Here is a 7,564-nt window from a genome sequence, read left to right as displayed (position 1 = left end):
ATGTCATCCACCTGCTAGTCTTCTGTCAATAGATTTATTTAAAAGAGTTTTTTTTTTTTTTTTTAATTAGAATGGTAAGATTTTACAGCTCTTCTTTGTGACATGCTACAAACAAAAAACTGGTTCTTGTGGCTTTTCCCAACATGACTGGAAGGCCAAGATATCCACTTGGGCTCCTTAAACATGTTGGATGTCTTTTTGGTATCATTTGTAGTATTCTTCTAAAGAATAGGGAGGGCTTATCTCTATTTTATCTTTCGGCCCAAGGACTATTCATAGAAATCGGAGATATCCACTAGGTGTTGGAACTTATTAATTGTATCTTGGCAAAATATTAGGTTGTCATCAGTGAATAAAAGATGTGAAATTCTCAAACCACCTTAGCATGTATTGATATCATGAATCCTTTCCTCTGTCTTTGCCTCCCTCAATAGGACTGACATCCCCTTCTACACATAGGAGCAATGAGTATGGTTGTATAAATACTTTGGGCTCACACACTCCATAGTGAGCTCTATCTACTTTGTCAAAACCTAGCTTGTGCATGAATTTCTCCAGAAAGCCCAATTCCACCCAATTGTAGGCCTTCCTCATATTACGCTTCAACACCACCTATCCCTATTTCCTTATTCTTTTTGTTCTCAAGCTGTTCAACACTTCAAAAGCTACAGTTATGTTATTAGTAATCAATCTCCCTGGTACAAATTCTGAAGCCTAATCAATTTTTTTTTTCCTATTATATTGTTGATGATCTCTGAGGTAGTTAAATTTTGCTGTTCTATTTTCTTGATTAGAAATCTGAGGAAATTTTGCCTTTAGGTATTTAAAGTTTGTGGTGAGTTTGCCCTGAAATTAGGCCTGTAATAGTTAAATTAGGCTCCTTTTGGTGCAGGCCTTCTTGTTTTCTAGGTCCCAAAAAGTAGAATATTTGGACCCTTTTTCCTAGAGAGGTTTCCTTCTCTTTGGACTTATAAAAAAAGGCACGTGATTTTGTTTTTCTTCGCAACATTAACCTTTTTGAAATCTGAAAATGGAAATTTGCCTTTCTTCCCAATGTATTATTTTTTTTCTTTCAGTTGTACGAAGCTTTGGAAATTTGCCTTTTGGTTTTCGGATTTTGTGTTGAGTTTTCCCTAGAATTGGGCCTGTAATAGTTGAATTTAGTCTCCCTGTTGTTGTTTTTTTAGATCCAACATAAGAAACTTTAATATAATTTTTTTTAACTTAAACAATTTGATTCTAGAAATGAATTTTTTTCTAGAACTCCTGGTGTGTTTGTGTGTGGATTATCTTTCCTTGTAATATTGTAGTTGATGGATTAACTTCTATCAATTAAATATCATTAATTGTGTTATTGCTGATCAGAATAGCCTTTATTGTTGTGCTCCTAAAAAACTTTTATTTTATTTATTTATTTAGTTAATTTTGTTTTCTTTTGTAGTGTAATTTGGAATTAGAAACTTCTCATCATTCTATTTGTCATTTAGAAACCAATAGTAGATAAATAGGCTATGCAATGCTGGATGGCAAAGATGATCATACTACCACCAGAGCACAGGGTTCGGTGCTTACTACAACGACTACTACACTGTCTTTGAGTGTCTGTGGGGTTGATGCTATTTCTATTTGGCTACAAGGAAACTTGAGGTTAATTAAAGTGAAAATGGTAAAAAGGTTTTGAATCATATGGGCTGAAATAGCGGTTCCTGACTTATTTCTTGAGTTCTTCATTTTTTGGTTTCCCTTCAAAACACACACACACTCTCTCTCTCTCTCTCACACACACACACATATATATTTCTAATCCTATAATTTTCATAGAAACTTTTCATAACACATAAGTGCAACTCTAGCAAGCCAGTTGTGTTTGGCTTTGCAGGCAATTTCTTTCCTTTAAATAAAATGTATTTTTCCAAAAAAAAAAGGACCTTATTGTGGTTTCTGTTGTTTTGTATATATGTTTTCTAAAGGTACCAGTTGGGGCTATGCCAAAAAGCAGTGGAGGAGAATATTTTTGTTTATTTGGGGACAGGTTGTGGGATGACCAATTGATGTATTGCTTATAATTGAGGTGGGTCACTTGATAAGGAAGCCCCAAAAGAGCATACGTGTCATTCTCGCCCCTACGATGGCTCTAGTTCAGCAGGTAAGCTACTATCTATCATGTTGGTTTTGTAATTAGATAGTCAGTTTTAGCTTGTATTTAAGTTTGAGACAATATTTGTAGGTTATATGGCTAGTACATTGCACAATAATGAAGTGATGTGCTCTTTAGCTTGGCTGAGGTTGTAGGTATGTAGGTCGTGAGAAGTGTGTAGGGTTGTTCCTTTTTAGTGCTTATCTACGCAATTTCTCATTGTGATTCTAGATTTTAAGAAGGGGCTTTCTGAATTTAGGTCCTTCAAGTTCACCTTGGAAGGGAGTTTGGCATTTTATCAACAGAACCATAATTATAGTATGAACTCATGAACCCTTGAAATATATATACAAAATCAAAATAGGGCTAGACTACCAGATAATACAAAAGCATCAATTCCTAGAACCAAGGATTCAATTCCTAGAAATTGACCAACCTTGATAGTGCAGAAATTTGGGCTTTTTCTTTTAACAGCAACGTGATATGTAGTGTTTTAGCAAGCAATAAAGGATTGTGTGGCCTCTTTTATCTTTTAATTGGGGTTTCATTCATCAAATGATGATTGATAATTGTGAAAGAACAATGCAAAAATTATAATTATGATTTATGAGGTATGACCCAATAGAACAAGAAACTCTAATGAGGAATTTTACCTTGAGAGACTGAGACAACCCCACTAATACCATTCTTAAAGATTTGGGAAAACAACCTCTCCATTACTTGCACAATTGCCTTTAGTACTCCTGTGCTCTTCCTCCCGTCTTAAATTTAAGTAAAATATCTCATTTATTTCTTATTGTCTTTGTGATTTGATGAGTAATGACTTTTCCATCCTTTCACTCATATTAGAACTTCCTCTTTAAAGAAAGAAAACATTTTTTTCTTTTTTAATTTTCCTATCAATCAAATTTTCTATAGTTGAATACTTTCCTACATGATCTATTATTTATAGTTTGATTTGATTTTAGATCTGTGCACTTTTGTTAAGGACATCAAAAGTTGATTTTAGATCATATGTGGTCTTTTGCAAGTCAAATTGACATAGGCTCTCTACCTTACCAATTGATTATTGGTAGGATGCGGATGTTTTGTTGATAATTTAACCTAATTCTCGTAACCTGTAAGATGCGAAAATTGAGAAAAAAAGAACAACCACACTACACAAAGATTTATGTGGTTCGACAATATACCTACATCCACAAAGTTGCTGTGATTTTCACTATGTCAAGGAGAAAAATACAGAGGTGCTATAGTACAATGATGTAGGCACCCATAATTTTGAAGGAAAAAATATATAGCCCAAACACTGGGTCCTAAACAAGCCACAAATGATCTTGCTGGCCTAGGCCTTTGCTCCATGAACTAAGGCTCACAAAAAATCTCATTTAAGACCGTAATGCATCCAAGTCAAATCGGATCACAAATTGATTGAACACAAAACAGGCTCCACATAGCCCAACAAGTTGATTATTTAAAATTTGAAATTCAAGAATTAAAAAAAAAAAAAAAAAAAAAAAAAAAAAAAAAAAAAAGGGAAATTTTACCACAAAATGGGTATTCACTCTTCAATAATTGATAGATTAACATTGCTAAAATATATATATTTTCTATTCCTTTGGATAAACATTGTAATAGACAGCTTAAGAGGTTTGGGACCATCGTTGTTTGTAGATTATAGTTGAATTAGATTGGCACTGACAGAAAATAAATTTAAATTAGACTATGTGATTGCCAGCCCTTCACATCATTTTAAGTGGTCATAGGAAGTAACAACTGAGAGAAGCATATTGCTTGTGTATATGATCTGTGTGATATTAGGCCCAATGCTAGTGTTCACAGAAACTTTTATGGGACAACGTCCCAATTTGGAATTTTATTGATAGGCCTCAGGTGCATGATTTATACTGTTCTCTGAATCTCAACTTGCACTGGAAAATGTACCCTTTAGATTTAAGTTAGAACATATTATATATTAATTTTTGGTTTGGTTCTCCATTTTGCAGGACATCAAATAGATGCTTACAGTCATTATGGATTTCCTTGTTCTACATTAGAAAATATTTACAATGTTATGCTAATATATTGGCTCTCAAGTTGTCAGTTTTTTTTTTTTTTTTTTGGGGGGGGGGTTGGGTGAGGGATGTGCATATTGCTGTTGACTCTGCCTCTCCTGCAGATCATGCTCATGTAACTGGTCAGATGCTTGTGAATTGACTATTATCTTGTGGACGTAAAGAGGACTTGCTGATGACTGCAGAAATGGTGGTTTGTTCTGCTTCTGCTGATGACTGTGCTGTTAAGCCTTTGACAATTTCAGCTGCTAAGTGGGGAAAGAGGCTTTTCATAGGATGTATTCCGATTGAAGCAACTGTTGATAATGTGCAGTCGTATTTCAGTTAGTTTGACCATGTTTTGGATGTGTATAAGTAGCTGATTTTTATCTAGTTTAATTGAGAATGCGTGGATGGTTAGCGGATGAAAATATTATTTAAGTCACTTCAACCAATGCTATGAAGCATGTGATAAATTTATTGTTGAACCAGCTTGGGTTTGTTCAAGGTTTTAAAATGGGCTTGCTTGCAGAGCGATACTTTTACCACCTTATAGCAAAAATTCAATATTGTGCAACACTAGTAATGGCTGAAATTAAAATGTTTGAGATATGACTACAGGTGAGAAAATGAACACAGATGAACACTTAGAGGTAATACCAATTGGAAACAGATGAGATGCTCTACCAAATTCATCCTGGGACGAGAATTGAAAATTAGTAACTGCTCAGAGGCTTTTCTTGGTACTAATTGTAATTGATTGCATGGTTTTTTCATGTTGTTATTTGCACATCGTGTAAGTTCATTTTGTACTATAATTGCATATTCTGTGTTATATAATACGTACTAGTAATTATTAGATCCTTTTTGGATTTTGCCCATACGTTATTGGCATAACTAATATCACAATTCTTTTTGCTTCAGGATGAAAGGAAAATGTATCATAGGGGGTTCGGTTTTGTGACATTGTCTGATGAAATTTCAGCTAAGTACACTTCTCAGAAAATACATAGGATAATGGGGCAGACGAGTGTCAGTAGATGTTATCATGATATATGACAGACAGGTGCTTGGGTCCAATAGGCACTCGTGGGTAGCCGAGTATAAAAGGAAAGAGCCTTAGAAGTTTCTTGTGCAGAGTGGTTGGTGCGCTAATGTCTATCACTTATGGTCTCAGAGAAACTCAAGCATTCATGGAGAGGTCAAAACATAGGAAATCAAAGTGAAGAGAGTGGGAAAGGATGTCAAGTTTAGAATGATGTTCAAAGGAAATCATGGTGAAGAGAGTTATTTGTTATAACTGGAGTGTACCACATTCCATCATTCATGGCTTCTGCATAAAAGTTTTGCTAGTAGCTGGGTTTGTGATTGGTTTTTTTTTTTTTTTTAAAGAAGATGTTGGATAAGATTAACACCAATCTGATGCTGTGGTTTAGTCCGAAGACTCATCTCTATGTAAAACTGGGTTGGGATGATGTAATACTGTTTCAAATGGAGATGATCTTTTAAAGTATTGGTCAGGGCAGGTGCCTTTGTTGTAGATTTGTAGTGGACTAACTGAAGTCTCAATGTTCTAAGTGTTTCTGTTTGTAATAGTAAAAAATTATGAGTTATCAAAAAAAGATAGAAGAATGCTCAGTTCCATTTTTTTGTGAGGTTGCAACAAAAGTGTCTGTAAGAGTAAGGACAAACACCCAATTCGTAATTACATTTGTCAGTGTCTTCCCGCTTTAGCACCTTTGTATTTGATCGTAGTATTTTATGCCAAATAGTTAATTTTTATTATTATTATATATATGACAGTATTTTAAATTAGTGGAGAATTCACTTGATATGATTGTTTTTTATTAGACCAAGAAACTATTGGTTTTTGTTATAAGCAAGGATCGAACTTCAAATTTCTCATTTGATGACAAATAATGACTAGATTTTTTTTTTTTTTTTTTTTTTTTGAGAAACAAACACACACAGAAAAGGGAGAAAGAAAAAGGTTCTAACACAAAGGTACACCACAAACTCCACTCAAAAGTCATGGTGTTAACTGGAACCTACAATAATGTTATAAATTTAAACCTTACAAATTGATGTGTTTGACTTTTAAACAAATAAAAAGTAGTCAAAAAAATTATTTATTATATTATTAACATTGCACTAAGAACAATAATTATCATGTTCATCTATTTAATTTTTTTTTTTTTTTTTGGTAATAGATCCTTTGTGGAACTTATGTTAGGTATAGCAAAGTACAAACTTTACTAAACAAAGTTTTACTAAACTAGTTATATAAATTAATATGTCAACTTTTGAAATGCAAAGTAATTTGATGCATGTTGCAATTTTTATTACATAGATTTTACAAATTGACATATTACTAATTACCAAAACACATTTTAAACATTTATTTATTAGGTGGCTCACCAATCACTCTTTCAAAAATAAAAAATAAAAAATAAAAAAAAATCCATCAGTCACATATATTATCACATTAATTTGTAAGCTTGATGGAGTAAAAATCGTAGCACTTTTGACATTTTTCTTGTTTCTATTTAAAAAAAAAAAAAAAAAAAAAAAAAAAAAAAAAAACAAAAAAAAAAAAATTTTCCTTAAACACCAAACAAAAAAAAATGTAAAAATGATTTATTATACACTATACACTTGGTGTGAAACTAATAATATTAATGGTAATATTAATCTATCATTTCTAATAATTAAAAATGATAGGTTTTATAATGTGATGATCCTATTCATAGTTTTATACAGGAAACAAGTTAGCCATCTCGCTTTTCTCTAGTGGCGCATGTATCTAGCCTAATATCTGAGATAATTCATGTTAGCCCATTAATCACCACAATTAAAAATAATAAAATAGTCTCTCTCCTTTTCAATGTGGGATTAAACATTTTCATAACTCCTCATCTTCTATATTCACTCCCACATCTTTACATTTATGTTATAACATTTATTCATTTTAATTATTTAATATTAAAATGCTCCAACAATCCCCCACTCATTTTAATATTAATTTTTTTAGTCAAAGAGAGATTACCAGGTAAAGACGGGTCACTATGCATCATGAAGTTGTGCTCTGCATTGAACCTTTACCTAGTCAAACAACAATCTCAACTCCAGAGTCGTAGTGGTCTCCGACTTAAACTAGGACTGCTTTAGGGAAATTAAGCATCACTACTAACACAGAACAACCCAGGTGTTGACATGAGCTTTTATAGCTAGCACTTTACGGCTGTGTGCTGATCCCAGTTTCATGAGTGTATTTGAGATTAAGTCTAAATCTCATAGGGAGCGGTCCCACCCCCACACTCACATAGGTGAAATTTTGTGAAGGATGTTTTTGTAATTCTGACACCCCACTCATACG

At 33.1% G+C, this 7,564-nt stretch overlaps 1 long non-coding RNA gene across 3 annotated transcripts; it reads left to right on the top strand.

Annotated features, from left to right (window-relative positions):
• Positions 1-327: 327 nt before the first annotated feature.
• On the top strand, positions 328-5,838 carry LOC126700143 (uncharacterized). 3 transcript variants are annotated; one of them, XR_007647050.1, is made up of 3 exons: positions 328-698; positions 1,971-2,146; positions 4,314-5,838. It is a non-coding gene; the product is annotated as an uncharacterized LOC126700143 (long non-coding RNA). The 3 variants fall into 3 exon arrangements; XR_007647049.1 differs by having other exon boundaries at positions 328-2,146; positions 4,314-4,931; positions 5,113-5,838; XR_007647048.1 differs by having other exon boundaries at positions 328-2,146.
• Positions 5,839-7,564: the final 1,726 nt, after the last annotated feature.

Source organism: Quercus robur, chromosome 9 (assembly GCF_932294415.1).
Source record: "Quercus robur chromosome 9, dhQueRobu3.1, whole genome shotgun sequence".
Taxonomy (NCBI): domain Eukaryota; kingdom Viridiplantae; phylum Streptophyta; class Magnoliopsida; order Fagales; family Fagaceae; genus Quercus; species Quercus robur.
The sequence above is the reverse complement of the archived record's forward strand: the minus strand, read 5'-3'. Positions and strand labels throughout refer to the sequence as shown.